This window comes from Sceloporus undulatus, chromosome 4, assembly GCF_019175285.1.
Source record: "Sceloporus undulatus isolate JIND9_A2432 ecotype Alabama chromosome 4, SceUnd_v1.1, whole genome shotgun sequence".
Taxonomy (NCBI): domain Eukaryota; kingdom Metazoa; phylum Chordata; class Lepidosauria; order Squamata; family Phrynosomatidae; genus Sceloporus; species Sceloporus undulatus.
Window position 1 is genome coordinate 63,369,664 of NC_056525.1, and position 26,768 is coordinate 63,396,431.

Below are 26,768 nucleotides of genomic sequence, written 5' to 3' on the forward strand. Positions count from 1 at the left end.
GCAGCTCAGCAAATCCAACAACCTAGAAGACATTCTTACCTTCAGTTTTAATGGTTCTTGAAACAGAGAAAATGCCACTAGGGAATTTTTACCCCCTAGTGTCTTGTCAACTCAAGCAAACAGGAGCGTGTTGACCTTTGGGTCATATTAAAAGGCTTATCTGTTGACTCAGGTTGCTGGCTTGAGGGAGGTGCCCAAAATTTCATTTGTCATTCCAGAAGTCATTTTGTGTTAACTTATGAAGTTATTCATTAACTGCTCTGGGCTTGCTTCTAGGCTGCTGAAGAGACATTGCCAACCAGAAACAGTCAATGAATCAAAGCTATGGGGCCTTTGATTCACCCAAGCAAAATCCAGACTGCTACATCTTCCTCATATTGGAAGAGGTTCTAATCCAACAGTGTAGGTAAGAAACTATGGATCACTTTTAAAGAAATGAGTGTGCCACAACATTTGATAGTCCTGATGTATAACCTGTACTCAGGACAAGAGGCGACAGAGAAACAGAATCATTTCCAATTGGAAAGGATGTCAGGCAAGGCTGTATTCTATCTCCCTATCAATTTATCTCGTATGCAGAGAACATCACATAAAAAGCAGGATAGACTCAGAAGAGGGAGGCATGAAAATTGGAGGAAGGAACATCAATCTAAGATATGCAGAAGACACCATAATACTAGCAGAAAATACCACAGATATGAAAAGATTATTAAAGAAGGTCAAGGCAGAAAGTGCAAAGGCAGCTTTACAACTTAACATCTAGAAAACAAAAATTAAGACCACAGACTATCCACCTAATTTTAAAGACAATGATGGAAGATATCAAAATAGTTCAGGATTTTCCATGTTTCATCAATCAGAGCAGAGACTGTAGTCAAGAAATTAGAAGAAGACTAGGACCTGGAAGGGTTGCTATGAAGGAACTAGACAGAATCCTGAAGTGTAAAGATACATCATTAAATACTATATGCCATCGTATTTCCCATTTCTACATTTGGTTATGGAAGCTGGACACTGAAGAAAGCTGATAGGGAAAAAATCAACTCATTTGAGATGTGGTGTTGGAGGAAAACTTTGAGAATACTGTGAACCACCAAAAAGATCAATGGATGACTCCTAGAACAAATCAGGCCTGAACTCACCCTAGAAGCAAAGATGACTAAACTGAGCTTGTCCTATTCTGGCTATACTGTATCACAAAAAGAAAGGACTAACTAGAAAAGACTATAATGCTTGGGAAAGTAGAGGGCAATAGGGAAAAGGGAAGAACTCATTCCAGATGGTTAGACACAATCAAAGAAGCCATGGCCATGAGTCTAAGGAGCTGAGCAGAGTGGCTGAGGATAGGATGACTTGGAGGTCTTTCATGGGCTGAAAAGGCTTGAAGTCGGCTCTAAGGCACGCAACTACACCACCACCAAGGTAAGTTATAAAGCTTTTTTAACACCCCATCTGCAAGAAGTGGTTTCTACCACTGGGATAGAAACAGAGAAGTATCCTTATTGTGTAACAGAGTAATTACTATAAAGCCTTGCTATCACAGCAGAAGCAAGGCAGCTGCAATTGGTATGTCACTGATGTACATCACTGATAGTATTTTGTCTTCTGCCTATCCAATAGGATGGGTGTTCAACATACAATAAGCAATGAAAATCGACAGAGAAACTCAGGCAGCAGCTCTGAGTGAACAAGAAAGAATGGAGTTGATGGCCACTCACTAGGCGACAAGCATCACACTAATTTCCCTTTGCTGTTCATCAGCCTGCAGTGTGCTCTGAATGAGAGCCTGTAATTAATTGCTCATCTGCATCCTGCATCTGAACTCCCTCCCCACAACCCCCACTACTACACTGTGCATCCAGCTTGATACACATTGGCTGGCAATTTCAAAATCGGAGGCATTCTAATTACCGGAGAGTTATAACACCTTCCATTTTGCGCCAGTCGGACTGACACCCTGTCAAGAGCAAAGAGACTTGCCAGAGGTTTTGACAACACTAATTGCCCCTATAATCTAAAAACACAAAGGAGAGGCGATTAGTCGTGAGGGCCGCAGCTCTCGATCCGACATGAGGTTTTCACAACGTTACAAGAAAACAAAAGCGGTGCCTTTTAGAGTGTGATGGCTGCTAACAAAGCAGAATTATATTTTCATACAAACCTTTGTCTACATCAAATAGCTTTCCCCTTTCTCTTAAAATGCTATGCTGACACTGAGAATGGTTGTGGCTTCTTAGGAAGAGGAGCAGGGAAGAAGATCTATTTGTACATACATAGGTTCTCACATTATGGAGTATTTTTAGGACTTTAGCCTTCGTGTTTCCTAGTTTACAACGAGATGGTGAAAAGGGTAGGATCTCAAGGCCAATGCGATTTTAGGCTGCATCAATGGAAGTATAGTGTCTAGATCAAGGGAAGTAATAGTGCCACTCTATTCTGCTCTGGTCAGATCCCACCTGGAATATTGTGTTCAGTTCTGGCACCACAATTTAAATAGGATGTTGAGAAACTGGAACGTGTCCAAAGGAGGGCGACCAAAATGGTGAAGGGTTTGGAAACCATGCCCTATGAGGAATGCCTTAGGGAGCTGGGGATGTTCAGCCTGGAGAAGAGAAGGTTAAGAGGTGATATGATAACCCTGTTTAAATACTTAAAATGACTTCACATTGAGGAGGGAGCAAGCTTGTTTTCTGCTGCTCCAGAGACTAGGACCCAGAGCAATGGATGCAAGCTCCAGGAAAAGAGATTCCACCTCAACATTAGGAGGAACTTCCTGACAGTAAGGGCTATTCGATAGTGGAACACACTCCCTTGGAGTGTAGTGGAGTCTCCTTCCTTAGAAGTTTTTAAACAGAGGCTGGATGGCCATCTGTCGGGGGTGCTTTGACTGAAATTTCTTGCATGGCAGGGAGTTGGACTGGATGGTCCTTGTGGTCTCTTCCGATTCTACAATTCTATGATTCAAAACACTGTTCCCACAGTACCTCCAGACCTGGCACCACTTTATCTTCAGTTTCTCTCAATATTATAGAAGCCATCTGTATCTCATTATGGAAACCATTTGTTCTCATCATGTCCATGAAAAGCATCTTCAGCGCAGCAAAACCATAGAAAAACTATGTGAATTGCTTACTGATATAACCAAGCAGACAAATCTATGCCCAGTGTTTATAAGAAATTAGAACTATGTTAGAGAACCAGGATGGTGTAGTGGTTTGGACACTGGGCTATGACTCTGGAGATCATCGTTTGAATCCCTACTCAGATATGGAAACCTATTGGGTGACTCTGGGCAAGTCACATTCTCTCAGGCTTAGAGGAAGGCAAAGGCAAACCCCGTCTGAACAAACTTAATCACAAAAACCTTGTGATAGGGTTGCCTTAGAGTTACTATAAGTTGGAAATGACTTGAAGGCACACAGCAACAAGAACAGTACTACTCAACATGGTGGTCCAAATATTGATGCTGGTCTGTGAGTCAGCCATTGGTGGCCCATAGTACATTTCCAGGAAATTATGTCTTGGAAGCTTGACTACCCTACGTTCTCCTGCAAATGGACCTTGAGCTTGTTTGGAGGTTCTAGCAGGGGAGCGCAGCTATCATATACCCTTGACTGAAGAATGGTACACTCCTTCTATCTGGGATGGTCGTCCTCTTCCACCGAGTGTGCAGCTTCGGGAGGGACGCACATGGAGCAGTGAGGGAGGAAGGGGACACCCGCCTAGCCAGCCAGATCAGCCGAATCAACCCTGGCGATCAATGAGGTGACAGATGTCACAGCCAGATCACCCTCACATCTATGTCAATGCAATAAGTAATTTGGCACAAATATATTGATGCCGGCCATCATCACTTGAATGCTTTATTTTGTATAAATTTTGCAACATTTAAGGCAATGGTGCCTGTATATTGAAAGAAAGAATGGCAATAAACATACTGTGTGACAGGTGTCTTCAGAAAATAAAGTAAAGCTAGGTGTGGATGTTTAGCCACTTAAGTATGAACAATAAGATAAAATAAAATAAATATAGAATAGTCTAACCAGGAAAGGAAAAAACCATAAATATATACCTAATGAGTGCAATAGTATTTAATAATACTGAGCCATATTTGATGCAGTCACTTGATGGGAGGTAGACAGAATAATGGTGGCCAGTGAAGTACTTGAATCTAATTGGTGGCATGCTGAAAAACCAGTAAAATCTCATTTACAACTGGATAATAAGTGACCTTGAACTGATAGATTATTGAAAGTCTTATCTAATTGGTTGGTAAGATCAGACCAATGAACAGTCACTACTAATAGGTAGAGATCAACAGACAAAAAGAGACTAATATCTATAGTATAATGCAGACCTAAAAGAGAAAAGATACAGCTATATATAAATAGTTGCCTACTCTGAGTAGTCCTTCCCTAAGAAATCCCTTGAAGTTCATGGGTCAGCATAAGTCCACAGGCAACTGGAAGGTGTGTGCACATGCACACACGCATACACACACTATGCTGTTAACATGCCTGAAAATAAAAAGGATACAAAGGAATCCTACAGCACCTTTGAGATTGAAGTGATACAAAATTATGGAGATCTGGCAATGGAACTGCAAATCCCTCAACTAAAGATATAGGTTGGAAGTAGATTTGCCATAACTGTCTTCCACAAAACCAGGATGAAGTGGTCAGACATCCCACCCCTTCCCACCTCCCAACAGGGAGGCTTCTGGCCGGAAGAAGGGGCGGGACTTCCGGCTGCAAAGGCCGCTGGGGCTTGTAGTCACAGGAAGAACTTGCAGGTGACTACAAGCCCCAGCAGCGGCTTTTTTAGGCCAGAAGTCCTGCCCCTTCCTCCGGCCGGAAGCCTCCCTAATTGGTTGGGAGGCCAGGAAGGGGCAGGACGTTCAGCTGCACTTCCTGCCAATTGAGACAGAGGTAGCAGGATGAAGGAAAAAGCATGTGGGCTGGAGGACGAGGCAGCAGGGGGGGGGGGGCAAAACCTGTAAATGTCCCAGCCCGATTTGGGACATGACAACCCTAGTTGGAAGGAACCAAGCCTGATTTATGGCACTTGTGATTGGGGAAAACCACAAGTGATTGCTGGTCCATCATCAGATAAATTCAGGAGCACTGAGCTATAAGAGCTTCAGCCTTTCTTTTCTTTGCAAAACTGATTACAAACATCATGCACTTGTATTCAGGAAACATGGACAAATAAAAATATTGAAAGCTAATGGCCTTCAACAAAGAGCAAGGAGGCTCTCATATAGGAAGTGGTAGATAAAAACCAGGGGAGATTTAGAATTGTTAAGTAAAACCTTTCTAAGGGGTGGGGTACAATTTTGCCATTTTTCGTGGGACTTCATGGGCCATTTTAATTAAGAAAGTTTAGTGTTTTATCATGTGCTTGCTAATCAAGCTGAGTGTTCAAACACAGGCATTTAAGAAAGAATGGATCCAGAATGGGGAAGCTAATATGTAAAGTCATTTCATATAGGCAGTTGAGTGCAAAATTCAAGCCTGATTAAAAACAAAAAAGATATACTAATAAGACTTCCTTATAATGAAAACAATTCAGCCTTAAAATTTGTCAAAACAGATCTTCCATGCAAACACACAGCGAGATAACTACTAGATAACTAGATGCTATATCCATCTATTTCTTTTCTTCTTCACAACTCTTACCATACAAAAAACAAAACAAAAACAAAACAAACTTATCAGAACGTATGAGGCAGGGGTAGCAACCTGAAAAGAAATAGCTTTAGTCCATTTCACACAGATGCACAATCTAAGGTAACCAACAACACTGTGAGGAGTAACTATTCCTGGTAACCCAAATAGGCCCATAAAAAGATAGTTAACAAAACTCATCCTAAAAGTCCTTAGCAGTAACATCATACAAGTGTAGGTCCTATGACATTTAATGTGGTATACTGAAATATAAGACAAGCACTGCTAATATGGCAGCAACTGATGAAACACTCTAGATAAACAGCAAAAGCCTGGATTTTTTTCCCCAGTTTCTGTTTAAAAATGGGATGCTTCAAAATACCACATTAGCCTCTCAGATAGGGTGGGCAAACTGTTGCCCTCCAGATATTGTTGCAACTGCAACAGCCATTAGTTCTCACCATCATCCGTCCCTGAAACAACTGATGGGATTTACAAGCCGACTACATCTAGAGCAGGGGTTCCCAACCTGGAGGTCGCTACCCCTTTGGGGATCACTCGACCCTTTCTCAGGGGTTGCCAGGTTGGGAATCCCCCCTGCCTCCCCCCTCCCCCTGCAAGTGCCGGCGCTAGCACAGACACTGCGCGGAGAAAAGGGGACGGGGACGTGTCTGCCTCCTGTTCCTTCTCCCCGCAGGTGCTGGCGCTGGCGCAGGCACTTGCAGGGAGAAAGGGAGGAGGAGGGAGCCCCGACCCCGTCCCCTTCTCTCCGCAACTGCCAGGCACCCGTGGGGAGAGGGGGACAGGGTCGGGTCCCCTTCCTCCTCCCCTTCTCTCCGTAGCTGTCTGGCAGCCACGGAGAGAAGGAGACAGGGTCGGGCCTCCCTCCTCCTCCCCTTCTCTCCGTAGCTGCCTGGCAGCCGCGGAGGAAAAGGGACAGGGTCGGGCCTCCCTCCTCCTCCCCTTCCCTCCGTAGCTGCCTGGCAGCCGCGGAGTAAAAGGGACAGGATCGGAGGCCTTTTATCCTCCCTAGCTGCCTGGCAGCCGCGGAGAGAGGACGACAGGGTCGGGCCTCCCTCCTCCTCCCCTTGTCCCCGTGGCTGCCAGGCAATTGCGGGGAGAGGGGAACGGGACTGCAAGCGCCAGTGGCCTTTGCACCGGAAGCCCCGCCCCTTCCCCCCGGTGGCCTCCCTAATTGGTTGGGAGGCTGGGAAGGGGCGGGACTTCTGGGTGCAAAGGCTGCTGGGGCTTGTAGGCGGCCAAAAGTTCTGCCCCTTCCCGGCCTCCCAGCCAATCAGGGAGGCCGCAGGCAGGACTTTCATCGCCAATAGGGGTTGCGGCCCCACAAAGGTTGGGAACCGCTGATCTAGAGGACTACAATTTGCTCGCCTCTGTGCTCTAGGAAAAAATCAAAACTCTCATAAAATTAGTTCACCTAGGTTGAAAAGATCTTCATTTTTTGGCCTAAGCTTTTAAATCTTTGATGAGAATTATACCAGCAGTAATGCCAAGAATGGCTTTAGCATTAAGCCAGTTAATTCAGCACTTAGCACATCTCAAGCTGAACAAGACAGAAATAATAAATGATGTTAACTATAATTTAGCAGCAAAGGAAACCTAAACTGCCATAAAACCATTAACTGACTAGTTGCACCAGGCCTGCTTTTTGACTTTCACAATAACTGTAGGCTCTTCATTCTCTAAAGATTAACACTCCTAATAACAACAGAAGCATTGTGCCTGCAGACAGAGAGGCTGAATTTCTCTCTCCAAGAATGGTTTGTGTGTGTGTGTCTTAACTGGCATCTGGCAGACACTGAGCTAAGGCAGGCAGTGACTCACTCGCTGGCTTGTTGCCATTCCACGAAACTGCTTACTAACAGCTCAGGCCTCCTAGCAAAGCCTTGACAGTGCATCTGAATGGATATGCTTTTCTGAGATGCTTTAGCCCAAATCCCATACCTAAGTTAAAGGTGAAGAACAAAAGTATAGCCAACCTGTGGGTGGAACATAAGTCTCCTGTTAGAATATGTGTCTTGGAGAAAGTTCACAAGTGACGTCCTATACAGATACATAATAAAAAGCAAAACTTGGTAGCACAGATTCTTAGGACATACTTGCAATACTGAAGGAAGAGGGAAACAAACCCAAACCTCTCTTGGTGCCCAGAAGTCAAAATTCCATCTACATCAAGGTGAGATGCATTAATGAATCATAACACTGTAGGGCTTTCAACTGAATGGTCTTGCTCAATGAACTCCCCTACTGCTTGGAATTAGGTAAAAATGCCTTTAGACTGGGGGGGGGGGGTTACCAATATTTCTTAAGGCAGAGGCTGACTGCATACCTAGTATATCAATTCATCTTTGAGGAACAGAGGAGGAAGAAGTCACATGACTGACTGAATGACCATGACCGGAATACAGAATACTGAATGCTGCTGCTCCAGTATTGGCTTGGTGTTAGCTTCAAACTCTTGCTATTCTGCTTGCATTACACAGATACATCTTCTGTGTGGAAGTAAAATAAATATCCTGCACCATGTAAAGAGATTTAGACAGAGCAAGCAAGTTGCAATACAGATGCATGAAGAATATAGTTAACAGTTAAGTCTGGGTATCTAATTGCATATTCCAAGATAAATGTTCCATGTGCCATGCTCTAGTTAAGAGATGGGCAACCACTTAACTGCCCCAAGATCTTCCAAAGGCCCTATGTTGATTGTTGATGATGCTGTTCTTGCTATTCCTATGTACTTTCAACTCAACCTTGATTTATGGAGACATCATCATAGGATTTTCCTGGTGAAATCTGCTGAAAGTAGGTTTCCCACTGCCTTACTCTTAAGGTGAAAGAGTGTTACATGTTCAACTACTGGGTTTTCATGACTGTGTGGTGGTTCAAACCCTGGTCCACTGCCAAAAAACTGAACAAACCTGGAAGTGAACTTATGTACATCTTATGGTTATGAAAATTAACTGTGCAGGGGGGGGCAGCAACTCATGTAAGTGGTGGCCCACTGCTCCTAGAAGCCCCTAGGAGAAGTAATTCACCTCCTTTTTGCCAGAAAAAGGCACTCTGGAAGGCTGCAAGAAAGATCTTGGAGCAGCAGGCAACCACAGGGGCATATTTTGGCACCCATACTCTAGTACTTCACCTGTGCTGAGGTGCCAGGCTGCAGTAAAGAAGAAAAGGGGTCAATGTCACTATCAGCCTTCTACTCCTTCAACTGTTTTCCAATCTAACAGCTGTTCTGAAAACTTTGTAACATTAAGGACTTGATGCCTGAGTTTGCTTCTCCTCTACTCTTTCCTCCCAACTGCTTTTCTGTTTGTGCAGGACACATTTAAAATGAGTACTGTATTGTCCCCAACTGCATACCCCACCACACCAAGCAAGAACAAGACAAGAGGGTAGCACATAGGAACACCATCAAGACAGAGACAGAGTGAGAAAACCTAGTGCACTAAGACTAAGTTTAGAATAACTCTGCAGCAGACACATAGGCAGCTCTCTCTTTTTCCCTTGAGTGAGGGAATGTGGAAGGGCCAGTATTGATCTGTCTTCATTACCCATTTCACTCAAGTTCAAATCAACAAAATACACTTTTCCACACCAGTGCCCTCCCTGCCACAGCAGACAAAAGAAAAGCAATTTCCTGCAGTTTGCTCCAAACTTACTACTTTTTCCTTGTACTAGTCCTTCCTCTTCTGTTATAAAAAATATCTTCAGATGGTGGATTTCCCTCTCAATCTTCCTTCAGAAATGGACAAAGAGAAAGAATACAAGATTCTACTGTTGCTTCCTCATTGCCAGAAATTTTAAAAATGGCCACAATATTGAAGAAAATTTCATCTTCAATCGAGGATCTAGATGGCTCTCTGTACCCCATTATTCAGCAGATCTTCAAAACATATCTAGTTCATATAATTGTGAACAGAGTTTAGAAGTAACTAATTACAAATAACAAGTTACAACCTTTTCCCCAATATATAAAGGTATAACTAAGTTATATGATGACTATAACTTGATAATTGATAACTTTGCTTCTCATACAGAGTACAGTGGGCCCTTAGTATCTATCTGGTGGGGTTTCTAAGGTCCCCATGGATAACAAAAATCCATGGATATGCAAGTCCCATTAAATCAAATGGCATAGTAAAATGGTATCACATACAAAATGGCAAAACCAAGGTTTGCTTTTTGGAATTTTTATTTTTTGAATACAGTGGTGCCTCGGGTTACGAAATTAATTCGTTCCGCCATTCCTTTCGTAACCCGAAAATTTCGTAACCCGAAACACTTTTCCGTTAGCACTGGAAAGCCTATAGCTGCACTTTGCAGCATTTGAATTTCGCGCCGAAATGAATTTCGTAACCCGAAAAATATTTCGTAACCCGAAACAGTTTTTGCCAATCCAACTTTTTCGTATCCCGGAAATTTCGTAACCCGATCATTTCGTATCCCGAGGCACCACTGTATTTTCAAGCTGTGGGTGGTTGAATCCGTGGATATAGAGGGCTCTGACTCTACCTGCAACTTTATATGGGGGGAGGGGTTGTCTTATTTCATGGTGGAGGAAGAATATCACATATTATTCATATTTGTACATGCTGCAACATGCTTGTTCCATCTAAATCCCCTTACATGGTAGTGGATATCTGTCTTTTGCTGCTTCCTTTGTGTGATTTTCTTAAACTATTTAATGTAAATATTTTAGCTGAGCTAAAATAACTTTAGAAATGGTAAAGTAAAGCACTTTTTTTTAAAAAAAAAGTATGTAACTGTAGCAGCTACTATCTTTGGGGTCCTTGGAATTGTTATGGCTTACTTTTTTTAAAAGCAACTTTCCAGGTTCTGGTTGCAAAGAAGAATCAAGAATTAGAGTGGCACAGCTGCAGGAGTCCCCAGTTCAAATTCTCACCCTGTTATGAAGCTTACTGAGTGACCTAAAGGCTAGGGTGGGCAAAATCTAGCAACAACATCCCCCACCACCCAACTGCTATTTTTGCATCTTAGGTTGACAATTTTCAAATCCTAGAATAGGATAACAGGAGGTGGGTGTATGGAGCAGCTTTTTACATCAGTCCAACTTTCTTGAAGTTAAAATGAAATAAAAAATATAAGTAAGTAAATATAAACAAACAAAAAATGACAGAAGCTTTGAGTTTTAGGGCTACTTTATGCAAGCCAAAATTCCCATCACAGGACACAGTTCTATGTAGGTAACATCAGAAATCACCACTTCACCTATTGTTACTGTATACTACACATGGGAATCTGTTGCCAATATAGCATTTCAAGGTATCCATGTGGATGAGTTGTACCCCAGTTTCTGTAACATGTACCAAGATTTACAATGCAACAAACATTGGGGATTTACAATGCAACAAACAGATTGATACATGCTGTACTGAGTTAATATCTTCAATATTATTTCTGCTCTGATGGTGGCTTATTTGTTTTGCAGGCCGATTCAAGATATTGGCACAGAAAGTTTTAGACTGTTTTATAACCAATTCACAATTCTATGCTGTATATCTACTTAGAGGTAAGCAACAATGAGTTCAGTTGGCAAGTACATACAGGACTGAGTCTTCATGCTCATCCAGACTGGCCAAAAGCCTTTGGATTTGGTAGACTATTCCGTATCTGGACAGCACAGATAACTGAGGTTCCCATACCAATATCCAGATATCCTAAATATACTGTGGCTTCATCTTTTACATTTTATATAGCATAAAATATAATGTGGGTGGAGTTCCTCACCTCCCTGGAGATGTTTTGTAGAACAAAGATCAGAGGAGAACCTCAGTGGGGAAGGGCATACCTCCATTCATCATGTCATCATAGTGACCATCCAGATGTCACAATGGAGCTGACCACAGAAATTAATCACTGCCTGTTGTAGTATCTTCCAGGAGCTTTTTTAAAAAAAGACTTGTGTTTAAAAAGTTGAGGCTAGTCCCAAAAAGTCACCTGCAATGGGCCAGGACATAAAGTATGCAATTTAGACCCTTTAACATCTCCAGCCCCAGACCAACTCAGCATGGGCGGTGGTCCATAAAGCCTTGGGCTCCTCATTCCCAGCCAAGGACGTCCCAGTAGGAGAATGTAGGATGAGTGAGGGAGGCCCTTTAACATGTTCGGGGGCCCCTCCAGGCCTGGACCAACTCAGCGTGGGCACTGGCCCATAAAGCCTTGGGCTCCTCATTCCCAGCCATGGAATTCCCAGGAGGAGAATGTGGGATGAGCGAGGGAGGCCCTTTAACATCTTAAGGGCCCCCTCCAGCTCCGGACCAACTCAGCATGGACGCTGGCCCATAAAGCCTAGGCCGATACTAAGAATATTATTTTGTTGCTAATTTTTAGTCTCCTCCTTTTTAGGGTGTTAGATTGTAATCTTTTAATTGTAACTTCTTAACTGTAATCTTGTAACTTGCTATGCTGTATTTGTTTTATTATTTCATTGTTTATTGGCATTTGCTTCGTTAAACTTTGAATGAGGGGTTGGAAATGGGGATTTCCTTTTGATAATTATTGATTTGAATGTCATCTTTTGTGTTATCCTTTGTTATTATTGAATTGTTATGAAATTATTATTATATGATTTACTATGTATTGCTATGTTATATTGTTTTATTATTTTCATGTTTATTGTTATTGCTTTGTATTATCCCCACTGTTGTAAGCCGCCTGGATACCCAGTGACTGGGTGGGATATAAATAAATCCTATTATTATTATTATTATTATTATTATTATTATTATTATTATTATGGGTCGGGGGAGATAAATACAGGAACAACTCCTGCCAAATCTCAAGACTTTGGCCAGACTGGCTAAGCTAGTAGACTTGCAACTTGTTTTTCATGTGAGTTTAGGAATGCAGCTCTAGCTGTTTCTGTTTGTTTTGTAAAAAGTTGTAGCTCTTTCATATGCCCATGAAACAATTTTTATGTTTATCTACAGGAACAAGTACAAGTGACATTCTAGGTCCCAGTATACCCCAAATATTTCCCAAGGAGCTCAGGTAAGCATACATGGTATAGCCCCCATGGATCCTTCATATTTTATCTTTGACAACCCTGTACAGTAGGCAAAGCAGGATAAAAGATCTTAGTGAGCGTCATGGGTGAACACACTTGAACTTTGGCCCTGCTGTTATGCTAGCCTTTAGTATTTTCTTCCTTAAATAAACTGAATTAATCTACCACATGATAGATAATAACTGACATAGACTTCATAAAGTCACCATAAGTTATCAAAACAAGTATAACACAATGAACTTAAAGATGGCTAACATTTAACTATTTCAAGTTAGTTGATCACTGCTGTCACTTGTTTGGAACCTTCACACAGAGCTACTTCAAAGCTCAAGAAGAAACACACTCTCCTAAATATCTAAACAGTGTTTCAGCCATCTGAACAAAGGAAAAATGAAGGCATGCCACTAAAATTATTCTATGGATGAACAGAATCTCTTCTTAAATAGCCACACCTCTCTTGAAAGGATTATAATTTTAAAAAGGAATCAAAGGAGTTTTATTTTAATAATAATAATAATAATAAAAATGTATTTATATACCGCTTTTCCAAAACTGATCAAAGCGGTGCACAACAAAGAATACAAAATACAATAATCAAAAATAACAACACGATATATACATAACATTAAAACTTGACAATAAAAATTCAATCGCAATTTAAAACCATAAAAACCATATCAAAGCCAGCTGAGTTGATAATCAATGGTACAAGATACATATCAGGGGGGAAACCACACATATCAAGGCACATGGGGGAAAGCTTGACGGAAAAAGAAGGTCTTGAGTCTCTTTTTAAAGAGATCCAGGGAGGTGATGGAGCAGAGCTCATCGGGAAGGGTGTTCCAAATTTGTGAGGCCGAGATGGAAAAGGCCCTTTGCGAGGTCGATGCATATCTCGCAGTTGGCAATTTTGAATCATTTGATGTCACAAATGCTTTGAACTATAACCAAGAATCCTTGATTTGTGTTTGCATATGTGCTTTCAAGTTGCCTGTCGACTTAAGCGATACTGTACTGTAGACCAAGGATCAGAAAGCTGGTGGAAACACTTGGAACATCTAGGCTGCATCTGCACTGCAGAAATAATCCAGTTTGACACCACTTCAACTTCCATGGCTCAGTGCTACAGAATTCTGTGAACCTTAGTTTTTGTGATACATTTAATCAGCTCTGTGAGAGAGCTCTGGTGTCACATCAAACTTCAGTTCTCAGAAATCCACAGTATTGAGCCATGACAGTTAAAGTGACGTTAAACTGGATAATTTCTGCAGTGTGGATGCAGCCCTAGTTACTCTAACTCATGGACATGATGACTATAGTCTTGATTTGTACAGTTTCTCAGAAATGCTAGATCATGGCTGCAAACACTTCAAAGATTGATTATCTTGTACTGGGAGGAAAAATTTCAGGAGCAGCTATTGATCTGAACCTATGACTGAAGCTACCCAATTGGAAAATAGCACATTAGAAAACGTAAGAAATCAAGGAGAGGTGATGTAATACTCACCTGTGAATAGACAAGAAAAGATTGTACCCTTTAATCTTGTACATTATTGGTAGAGGAAAAAGGAATGGAAATATTGAAGTGCCAATAGTTAAAATGAATTTTATTAATATTTAATAAAAATAAATTGATTACCTTAATATTTAAAAGATTAAAAGAAAATTAAGGATAGTAATTCTAAGCAAATATACAGTAAGTAAGAGGCAACAACGCTTAATGTCTTACTGCAAAAACCTGATCACCTAAAAATGTAAAAAATAAATTAGTTATCGCAATATGCTGCAAATCACCTATTCAAGAATGATTTAAAAACTGGTATCAGTTGTTAATTTATTCCTGGCTCATTTGAAATCTCATATAATCCACACTATATTTACGGTACTTTTCCTGACTTCCAATGACCACACACTAAAATGCTTGTGGTATTATCATCTCTCAGGTGTTCGATAAAAGGCATTCATTTGGATGGTCCATGGACTGAAAGATGATGCTCTATTCATGAAGCCACAAACAGACAGGCCATTGTTTTCAGACTGTCCTGATTTTGCATACGACCATATCTCGTTTCCATCCCATTTGTGCAATAGCATGATGTTTGAAGAAAACAAAGTATAAATAATGTATATAAATATGAACTTAATTTTCTAATTTTGAATGCGTTTTTTCACAAACCTTTTTGTCAAGTAGATACTTCAAAAATAATTTATGGTAAAATATTCATACAGTACTTGAATGCTTATTGGTACTTCTTGAGAGAAAAACTCAACATTCTGTATTGCAAAATTTGAAAAATTGTGAAATTTGGAGGATAATTGAAAATGTGGATTTTTCCAATCCATGTTGCAGTCTAAGTGGTATGTATCTGATCATTTCACACTGGAATTTAGAAAACATAAATTCAACAAGTCAGGCCTATTTTAAGTTCTACAATTGTATGCAAGATATTCTATTCCACTTCTCTCTGTTCAACAAAAACTATGTTTTAAATCAGAAATATTCTGAATGTTGCACTATAGTCAGTGATAAATGGAACATGTTTTTAAAATAGGCACTTGGATAATTGAAGCACATTTATCTATAAAGTTATACTTTGGGAAAGCAGGTCCATTATATCACGGCTTTCCAGTCCATGTTGCTTAGACATACAAGCTAGACCTCAGTCTGTGCTATACTCCCTTTAGTCTACAAAGGTGACAGGGATCAGTGTGGACTGTGCAGACAGCTTAAACTTCGTGAATCATTTCGCAGGAAACATCCTGCTTTCAAGTTGAGCACACCAGAAATAAATCAAAAGTTTAAGAATCTACCACCTACATGTGATGCTGAACACAAGCTAATGAACTAGGGTCTAATTCTGGATCCAGTAAGGCAGGAGTGGACAGGAGTTAGGTTATTTGCAGTAGATCAGCAAAGGCTTCTGACTTCCAATAGTTTTATGGTATCAGGAGAAAAGGCTCTTTGTCTTCTTAAGACTGCAGAAATTAAAAAAAAAGAAAAGAAAAGGGGGGGGGGGTTGTGTGTATAAGGACTAAGGCTCCAGTGCCCACACAGAAAATAAACTCTTAGGCTGAGCATGTGTTCACACACACCATGTTTGGCAATTCTGTGTCTGCCTTCTTGAGCTACTACTGTGCACCTGGGTCTGGTTGGCAGACCTCAAAGCTTTTAGTGAAAAATAAGGTAGATCTTATCAGCTAAAATCTGCCAATCCCTCAATAGGGGGCAGGGGCCCCTGAAGTCAGAGGGCAGGCAGCCAATTGAGTCCTGTTTACCAAAACTGCATTACAAGACCAAATTAGGATACATACACTAATTTTTAAAAGAGAGGTGCAAGCTGAACTTGTTTAACTAAGCTTTGAGTTAAAACGTGGGCAAAATGCTGATATTTGACATTGTAGATCTTAATAAATGGCACAATCAAAACAAAAAGTTTTGGCATGCCTTAATATTCATGCTGGGCACTGTAGGCTGCAGTGAGGTGCTAGCCAAGCACCAATGGTCAGGAAACTTTTTCCTGTCAACCACTACTACGTTCAGTCTTGAGACCTCTGCCATAGCACAGTCCCAGGTTGCGTTTGCTTTTTTTTTTTTTTTACACCCAACTCCAGGACATTTTTCTTGCACCCATCTTTACTTCTCACCCCTGGTAATTGAAGGGGAAATCTAACAATTCACAGCATTCCTGAAAATTTTAATACTCTCTCCAAACATCGAAATTGCTTCTACCCGAGTTCTATATGTAATTGTACAATTGATTTAAGTCTCATGCCCTTATCTTATACCCTTGCAAAAGGAAAAAAAAATGTCAGCGGGGATCAGTTGACTAGACTGCAAAAGAGCTGGGTGGTTTTTTTTAAATGTGGGTTGGGAGCAAGGTTGGGAAGCAGACTTTACAGCCCTGGCAAGTAAATTGGGGGGAAAGTGAAGCATTTAGGTTTTGCTCCCATTAGAAGTTAGAGAAGTATTCTTGCTACTCATGTATAAATTCTGTACCACAGCAGGGCTCATAAGTGAGAATTCAAATTCTTTTGACACACATCCTACCATCACTTCTTCATACTTCTTCAGGAAGAGCAGACTTTGGCCTAAGGAACTTTGCTCTATACATCCTTCATTCTTACCAATACATTATCCAGGCGTGTGTGTGAGTGCGCGCGTGTGCGTGCACACACACACACACAGGAAAAACCCTCCTGGTAAATCTCATCCACACCATTCCACTGTTAGATAAACTTCCTTTCAAAGAGAGTCTGCTTAATCCCATATCTCCCCTCATTCAGATCCTCCTCCAGTTGTAATGCTGGGGCAAGAGGAGGGGAGAGAGGCTGCTGAGTTATGAGCTATTCCTGACTCATGTCTACAACTTTCACAAGTTCTTTTGCAACACAAAAGGTGGGGAGGGAGGCTGAAGGGCACGCTCTGTTAACTCTGAGAAAGCCACAGGAACAAACAGAGTAGAGACTGGGAAAGGCTGGAACAGGATTGTGGTGGAGGGGGGCAAAGAGAAAGGAGATTGAAAAACAAAACGTAAGAGAGAAAACAGGCCATGAATGAGTGAAGGTGAAAGGGAAGATAAACAGGCAATGACAGAATGAGACTAGGAAAGACAGAGCCATGCAACACACACACACACACACACACACACACACACACACACAGTTCATAAACACTAGGAAAAGAAGCAGCAGGGGGACAAAAACAATAGATGAAAAAGTCAAAGAGATGGGCATGCATACACACACAAATAATAAAGGAAGACACTCACAGATTACAGGAATCTGACTTCACCCTCACTGCCTTTGTTCTTTCAAGATATTTTCCATTTGGTGACTGCATTTCCTTCCTGAAAAAGCTATTGGAAAAAGCTGTTGGCTCAAAAGAAGCCCTGATGAATTATTGCTGTTAATATCAGCTCTGATTTTGCATTTTTCACTTTCAGTTAAACTCATTAATGGAGACGATGGCTTGTCCCTTCCTTCCGCAGAAAGGCAAGTTTATTCAGGAAGGTATGATGAAGGCCTGAGAGGGAAAGAAGGTGGTCATGATAGTGTTGAGAAGAAGGAAAATATGTCTCGAGAAAGCTCTGTATTCCAACATGTGGCAAAAACTCTTCAGAGACAGCAGTTTTACGGTGCATTTCCAAGATTAAGGTCCATTAGGGAATGAAAAGTTCTTTCCCGGCTACCAACATTTCCCCCTATCACCATCAAATCTTTCTAAATTTAAAGCATTTCATAGAATTGTATTTCATAGATATTGTTCCAATACATGAGATGCATGGGACTAATCCAACTCTCATTGGAAAACAACAAAGTAAGTGGAAAACTCCCAACAGGACTTTATTTGGAAAATCTTGGAATAATGCAAAGTCGTCTCACTTATTACATGGAAATTACAGTCATTCCTGATGGAAGGAGAACAGAATATATAAAACTAAACTATTTTGTGGAATGGGTTCTGATGCTACTTTTCCTGCTGAGGTTTGGAAAGTGTGTGTGTATAGGCAGGCAGAGTGGGATATTGAGATACACATGCCTTTATTATACTGGAAGAGTTCAAAATGGCTAATGTGGTATAATGGGAATGTTCCCTAAACTGGACTCAGGAATTTTTTTTGCCAATGATTATACTCTTAAATCACATTTCTCTGAAGATGCATTTCTTCCACCATCAGAAAGACATGAGTTCAGAATGAGTGTTGCTGGGCATCAGGTATCAAGAGAAGAAGGCCCACCACCTTTAAAGCAACGCTATCCAGATTCAGTTCAGTAGGTTTAGAGATAGGTAGTGAAGTTAGAAATAAATGGGACAAACCTGGTTTAGAGGAAGACAGTTTATACACTCCAAGATCACACTGCAGGTATGCAGTTCCAAACAAAACCAGAAAAATGAAGGGAAAACAATGTGAAGTTGAAGGGAAAACAGCAGGCAAATAACCACATTGTTTTATGCCAGATGTATATCAACAGACAGAAAATGAGAACAAACATTGCCAAGATCATTGCATGGATCTGGCTCTCAGGGACATCCCAAGGTACAGAAGGAAGCCTCCCCATCTCCATACCCTCTTCTACTAGGTCTCTACCATTTCCAGCAGACTTTGGAGACAATTCAGCCAGAAAGAGGCGGGACCTTTATCTCTGGGAGAGCACATACTAATTACTTTCCTTTGTTAATTAAACCCACGTGGCTTTAATAAGGTAACCTGCTGTTCACCGATAAATTGAATTAGCCTGAAGGGAGAGTCCCTCCACATAGCTATTTAAAATTGTCACTTTCCATTCACTTGGGCTTTCCCCTTCCTTTTCTGTTCCTCCTTTAGACCTGAATTGATGCTAATTTTCCATCCCTTTTCAATATCCCAATATCCCTTTGCTGGTGGTGTGTACATGTGCAATGACCTCCATCTTGGCAGCATCTCTGGGGAAACCCAAGTTGAAATCAGGACATGTGTGTATACACACACACACACACACACACACACACACTTATATAAATATATACGTGTGTGTCCTGCTTTCAACTTGGGTATCACCAGAGATGCTGCCAAGATGGAGGTCATTGCACATGTACACACCACCAGCAAAGGTGGCAGGCTTGGGATATGAAAAAGGCTGCAAAATGAGCATAAATTCAGGTTGAGAGCTATTATCTCTTTATTTCCATTCCACATTCTTCCCTGCAATATCTAGATCAAAACAATGCATACTGGTGATGTCATAATCATTCTATTCATTGCCCCCTATCACCACTTATTACTGGCTATTTCCATTGAGGAAGAGGCATGTGACATATCACCCACATTCAGAAATTTTGAGGAAGAATGGGAGACAGAAAATAACAACAGCTCTGCTATTCTGCTAGCACTGAGCTCTGTAGTCACAAAGACTACAGACTAAGTAGACAAGGAGTACATCTATATTCCTTCTGAATTTTGCAGAACCAGTAATATCTTTCATGTGAAATTCTGAGCATTCTTTTGGGCAACAACTGGAGAACAATTTTGGTTCAAAGTTTCTAGCAGGAAAAAAGTCAACAGTGTTAAGAAAGTTCCACTTCCTAAAAATAAACGCTTGTTTCTGTTAAGAACATTTTAATTAATAAAGTATTCTTAGTTAATATTCCTCAACAAAATCTGTGGTAAATCAATAAATTGAGATCATTGATGAATAGTGCTGAGAACTCCAGTGACTTTTGCGTCATGTCATTTGCACATTTTAGGGCATCATGACTCAACATTTGTATCCTACTACATCCACTTGATACTTGTATATGACCAGATACAGTCTAGCGGCTTTTTTAAACTTCAGTATCAGAGTCACTACCAACAACGAGTGTATAGGTGGAAATCCCTATCAATCCCAGCCCTTACCTGTGGAGGTGAATCATAATTGGTGTATGAGTCTTTGGGACCTCTAGTGGCTGCTCTGTATGAACATTTTGGATACTGATGCCCATATTGTTAACTTGATTGCTTCAACAGCATTAGTATGGGATCTGCTTATTTGTAACTGCCACTCTTTAAGCATTGAGACCAACTATAGCACACATATAAGACAGAGGTTGAACAAACCTTCTAAAAAGCAATACAAGTACAGGTTCCTGCTGCCATACAGAGTAGCACTTAATTTACTGTTGGTGTACGACATCCGTGTAACTTGGCTGACGTAGGCTCTGTTGACTGGAAGGAAAGGCCATGGATGCAATGTAAGAAATAGTCTGCCCAAAGTCAGGAAGGTTTAGTCTTTTAAAATGATTGTTACTGTATACATTGTTACTCTGCTTTAAATTAGTCAGGTCAGTTTTATACACTACCCTGAGATCTTTAGAGAAAGAGTGGGATTTAAATATTTTAATAAATAGTAAATAATAAATTACATAGGTGTTCATCAGAAATAATAATAGGAATAATAACTTACTGACTATATATGAGTATCAACAGTGGTCACTCATTCTATCCTCCATCACTCAGAAGAAGAAGAAAGGCTGTCCAGTGTCATAATTTCCTTTATAAACATCCCAGACAGTCAAGGGGTAGAATCATGTGCCCTCCTAACCACAGGCAGTAATAGTTACTAAAATAAGAATATACTAATTATTGTGACCCTGTGATCTTTCACCTCAGAGCGTCACCCCTCCCTTCAATTATCAATCCAGTAAAAACCAACCACTTTAGAAGTAAATGGCAGTACTGATGGTACCAGCTAGACTCAAATTTCCCACAGTTCTATTTTCACACATATGACTTCAGTCAATCTAACACTTCTCAACCTCTTCACTATAAATCATGAAGAAACATGGAAAACATGGAGCCCACAATGGATACTATCCAGATAAATAGTGTATATACTCACGTATAAGGCTAGTAATTTTAGTAAAAAAAAAAAAACTGACTCCAAAAGCTGGGTCGACTATTCCATGGGTCATTTTAATTACTGTACCTTAACTTTTATCAAAGAAGGAACCATCTCCTCCTCTCAGTAGAGGGGTGAAATGTAAGAGCTTAGTCCATCGCAGGAGAACCTAAAAGCAACACTGATCCCCTCTAGTCTCTCGGCACTCTTGTGAGGGGACTGGAAGGAACTGACTTATACTTGACAAATGTAACCCACACTGAGTCTATTGTTTTCTACTCTAACTACTACAATCAACTGACTCAGGAAGAGAGCTTCTGTTATACAAGATCATTTAGCTGGAGATAGAGGAGACTGAGACTGAGAACTAAAGCTTTGCAGATTTCCCTAACAAGTTTACGGTTAAATAGGACTATAAAAGAGGAACGTAGGGCAGTATAGGACTGAAATGAGGTCTCAGACAAGAGAATGGATTGGGGACAGGGTTTAAATGGAAAGAGTACATATGTTCCAAGATTTCATTCAGTTTGCCTTTGAAAGCAAACTGACATGATTTGCACTTCCCTCTGATCTGCAAATTATTTCAGGAATCCATCTGTGTCTATATTTTTCTGAATGTTACGATATAATAGATTTATATTAAAATATGCATTTTACCAAAAAATTACTAATTTTTAGAATAAATGTGCATACACATTCATGTACATTTAAAAAAACAGATTATTCTGGAAACAGGATGAAATAGGTTCATTGATAGTGCTAACTGAAAATGACATGGACAATCTGATCCATACATTGCTACATGACAAGGCAGAAGCTAGTGACAAATGAAAGAAAGGGAGGGTGTTACCCAGGTTAACTAACCCAGCTAAGCTACAGCCCAAGATTTCCACACACATTTCACATTACCATCATAAATGGATGGATGGATGGATGGATGGATGGGTGGGTGGGTGGATGGATGGATGGATGGATAGATAGATAGATAGACAGACAGACAGACAGACAGACAGACTGATGGGCCATCTCAGTAACACTCAGGTTGACAAGAGGTCCTCACTACTAAGAAGGACAAGGAACTGTAAAATATAGGACATTCAAGACAAATGTAGAGTCTTATCAAATAAAAGTTTAAAATAGTAATGTAAATATAAATTCATGGTTCTTAGGCGTGGCACAGACTGCCCCAAGGGGCAGCCTGCTCATGGTCTGGTGGCGCAGTGGTTAAATGCCTGTACTGCAGCCATTCACTCAAAACCACAAGGTTGCGAGTTCAAGACCAGCAAAAGGGCCCAAGCTTGACTCAGGCTTGCATCCTTCCGAGGTCACTAAAATGAGTACCCAGACTGTTGGGGGCAAATTAGCTTACTAATTAGCTTACTTGCTAATTAGCTTACTTGCTGTTCACCGCTATGATCTTTGGAATAGCGGTATATAAATAAAACAAATTATATTATTAAAATTATTATGGTCTAATTCCCTCCAGAGGGAAGCCTCAGCCACCAAACTGTGTGGCTTCCCTCCAGAGTACAGTGGTACCTCGGGATACGAAATACCCAGGTTACGAAATTTTCGGGATACGAAAAAATCCCATAGGGAATTATTGTTCCGGGTTACGAATGTTTTTTCGGGTTACGAAAAAACTTTTGGTGCTTTTTTCGGCTTTTTCGCACGGAATCGCGGCTTTTCCCCATTAGCGCCTATGGCAATTCGGCTTACAAAGGCTTTTCGGGTTACGAAAGCGGCCGCGGAACGAATTACTTTCGTAACCCGAGGCACCACTGTAAAAAGAACCCGGAAAAAACGGGTTCTTTTTGCACCGCAGGGCCGACGTCATGAATGTGCCAATTGCACACTCGCGATGTAAACAACGCACAGAGCCATATGGACGGCATGTGGCGCTTACATCACAATGGTGCCGCCCGCGTACACAGGATGCTGCCATTGTTACGCTGCCACTCCGTACTAGAGTTAGGGACTGTGCAGTTCCTGTGCGGTCCCTAGCCCTAGTATCGCTGCTGCCATGCCACAAAGGGCCCTCTGTATTGGGCCTTAATCATGTTCAAAATGAAATTTTAGAAGATTGAAACTTAGGATATGTCTGAGAAAAGGATAAAGCCTGGCCACCCTGGTAACACTGCAATACCAAGTATTAAATGTCCCAAACAGATTTAAAGCCCTTGATTGGTGGTTATCGATTCTCTTTTGATCCTTTTCATGTGAAATATTCCGTCATGTCAGACTGATCCTTTGCCTTACCAGAGTAGATATGTAAGAAAGTGGCAGATAAACTATAGCATGCACCTGTGATCACAGCTGCAAGCTACTGGTCTGCCATGATACAGTACAGTCGACCTCAGAAAGGATAACATGTACTCCTCTGTTTAAAGGTTGTGCAAATTAACTCAGTTTTAAGTCTTTATGTGAGAACGTTCAAAATCAACTGCTCTCAGTCATTTGAAAAATATTACATCAGTAACAAGAACCAAATGGACAAGTGTTGCACCCAAGTCCTTCCTGGCCTGGTAACTCTAGATCCAGACTTCTTCATCTTCTTCCTAAAAATTTCCCCAAAATAACTCAGTAGAAAACAGGTCTGTTCCAAAATTTAAAAGAAAGAAAGCTATTCCTATATTTAAAACCTATTCCAAAACATAAAAGTAAAACAATGTTAGTCCCAATGAATTAAATTAGTTCAATGTAATTCTATATTAAGTATTCCATCTCCTGTATAAAACAACAATTGAAATTATTTTTTAAATGATACATAATCTTGTGTGGGTGTCATACCATTGTTCTTTCAAAAGAAAAAAAATATACCAAGAAGATATCAAGGAATGAAACTTCATCAAGCAAGTGAGTAACTGACAACATGGAAGATAAATTCTCAGTGTATTACTATCAAAGATACTACTTGTCCTGTCAGGCAAGAGGCTATGCTGAAGGCAGCAGTGCTGCTCCTCCCATGTCAGACAGCTTTTTCCTGTGGAGTCAGATTAAATATGCCAAACAGCTACTGGGTAGCAGCAGTAGTGGAGGGTGGCTCTGGCAAAAGATCTCTCAGCGACATCAGCAGTGGCACCATAGCTAACACTTCTTATTACTGCACAAAAAGAAGAAAGGAAAACCTGTTTTGAATGTCTGTTACCATGAAAACACTATGATGAGATAATTCAAAATGAAACATGAGATAGTGCAGAAAGATGAAACTCCATGGTAGAATGGCACTCAATGAGCTACTGGGGTACAGCAGAAAAGAGCTATGAGTAGCACTGTGGCTTAATGACACAACTGGACTCAAGCCGAAAAGTCATTCAGCTGTTGAGATGCCCAGAGATGAAAGGGAAGTCCAAGGCTGTACAACACATATTACAGAAACATGGAATGTGAGAGGCATGAATCAGGGAGAGCTAGATAAAGTAAAACAAAAAATGAAACATATAAACATTGAAATACTTGGGGTAAGCGAGCAAAAGTAAATAAGAATGAAACATTTTGAGTCAGATAATTACAGTGTTTTACTCAAAACATTAAAAGCTTAAAAAGAAATGGGGTGGCATTAATAAAGAGGAGAGATGCAGCAAAAGCAGTCAAAGGATATAATTTAAAGTCTGACCAAATTATATATGACTTCAAATAAAATCATAATCAAAATTTAGGCACCAAATACAAAGGCAGAGGGAGAAGAAATTGAAATATCCTATGCTGGAGTTCAGGAGGAAACTGATTACACACCAAAACAAGAGTTTCTGTTAATCATCGGCAATCGGAATGTAAAAGTATGAAACAGAGCAGAATAAAAATCGTAGGAAAAGTTAGTCTATGATCAAGAAATAAAGTAGGGGAGTGACTGATAAGATTACGTGAAGCCAACACAGCAACCAAAGAAGAGACAGTGTAATGGGCATCGCCTGCACAGAAGCAGACCGGAAGCAGATTGTGGCAGAGATCATGAAATATTAGCATCAAAAATGAGAGTAACACTAAAGAAAAATACTATACCAACTCTCATTCAGAAATACAACCTGAAGAACATCCCCAATGATTGTAAAGAAATAGATCTGCACTATTAAGCCTGATTAACAGTGAGCTAGAAGAATTCTGGACTGAAGCCAGGACATTATCAAGGAGGAAGGCAAAAGGGCATTATCTGCAGCCAAAACTAAAGAGACGGCTCAATGGATGACAGATAATACTCTTCTGGCACTTAAGGACAGACAAGAAGCAAAAGTAAAATATGACATAAACAGAATAAGAACCCTGAATACAACTGTTTAAGTGACTTGTGTGCATGGACAGTGAGAACTATTATCATAGTAAAGGTAGAGAAATAGAAGATGGCAAAAAAAGAGGGAAGAACAAGAAACTTCTTCCACTAGATCTGAGAAATCTAAGGGCCCATTCACAATGAAAAAATAACCTGGTGTGGGAACTGGGTTATTTCCCAAAAATGCCACAATCGAATCTCCCCGTGGTATTGATTGACAGGATCGATTCTACCCGTGGCATTGATCTGCCACGATCATGGCATTTTACCCCAGGATTCCATTCCCATTTGGCAACGAGATAAAATGCCATGATCCTGGCAGAAGAGGGGAGGAGGAAGGAGAGGAAGAGTGGAGGTAGCTGAGGGAGAAGAAGAGGAGGAATAACAAGAATGGAGGGGGCAATCAGAGGCAAGATTGGGGGTGGCGAAGGAGAAGAAGGGAGGGGGCAAAGGGAGGCAAGATCGAGGATGGCGAAGGAGGGAGGAGGAGGAGGAAGGAGAAGAACTGAGGGGGCAATTGGAGGCAACATTGGGTGTGGCGAAGGAGGAGGAGGAAGGAGAAGAACGGATGGGGCAATCAAAGGTGGCTGGGAGGAAGAAGAATGGAGGGGGGGGAATGAGGGTAACTGGGAGGAAGGAGAAGAACGGAGGCAAGATCGGGCGTGGCGAAGGAGGAAGAAGAAGAACAACGGAGGGGGCAAATGGAGGCAAGATTGGGGGAGGTGAAAGAGGAAGGCGGAGGAGGAAGAAGGACAAGAACGGGGGCAAATGGAGATGAGAATGGGGGTGGCAAATGGAGGTGGCTGGAGGGAGGCAAGAACAGGGGTGGCTGAGGGAGAGGAGGAGGAATGAAGGAATCGGATCGGATTGGTTTTCAAGTTCCCATTGGCAAAAAACGGTTCTTTTGAAAAGAACCACAAGAAAACCCATGGCAAAAAACCACAGGTTAAGGGGGATTTACACCGCAGCCCCCCAATTCGGGTCAGAATACCCCAGCACAAGTATGAACGACCCCCGATTCGCGCCAGGAAACCCTGACAGAAGTGTGAACGACCATCACTTAAATCAAAATGGAGCCCAGCTTAAAATGCAGTGTGAATGGGCCCAAAGGGAAACCTAAAACAAGGGTGTGGATGCTTTACGGCCAGGAGGGGGTCAAATTACATAACCTAGTAGAAATAAAAGAATGGTGAAAACATTACATCGAAGAACTATATAAAAGAAAAGGATGACAGATTCATTCAAGGAAGAACCAGCTGAAGATGAACCTACAATTTCTGAAAATGAAGTGGAAGGTGCACTCAGAGCACCAGGAATAGATGGCACACCAACAGAGATTCTGTCTCTGTAGATTCTATTTGAGTTTTAACTAAAATCTGTTAACAAATATAGAAAACAAAACAATAGCCCACAGTTTTGAAATGCTAAT

General features: G+C 41.0%; 1 protein-coding gene and 1 long non-coding RNA gene across 7 annotated transcripts in view; one reads left to right on the top strand and one right to left on the bottom strand.

Annotated features, from left to right (window-relative positions):
• Positions 1-26,768, bottom strand: part of FOXP4 (forkhead box P4) — a 204,072-nt gene that overhangs the window by 92,806 nt on the left and 84,498 nt on the right. The window lies entirely within an intron of this gene.
• Positions 1,023-18,045, top strand: LOC121928787. 2 transcript variants are annotated; one of them, XR_006103577.1, is made up of 4 exons: positions 1,023-1,422; positions 11,137-11,217; positions 12,638-12,698; positions 17,658-18,045. It is a non-coding gene; the product is annotated as an uncharacterized LOC121928787 (long non-coding RNA). The 2 variants fall into 2 exon arrangements; XR_006103578.1 differs by lacking the exon at positions 17,658-18,045 and adding an exon at positions 14,658-15,407.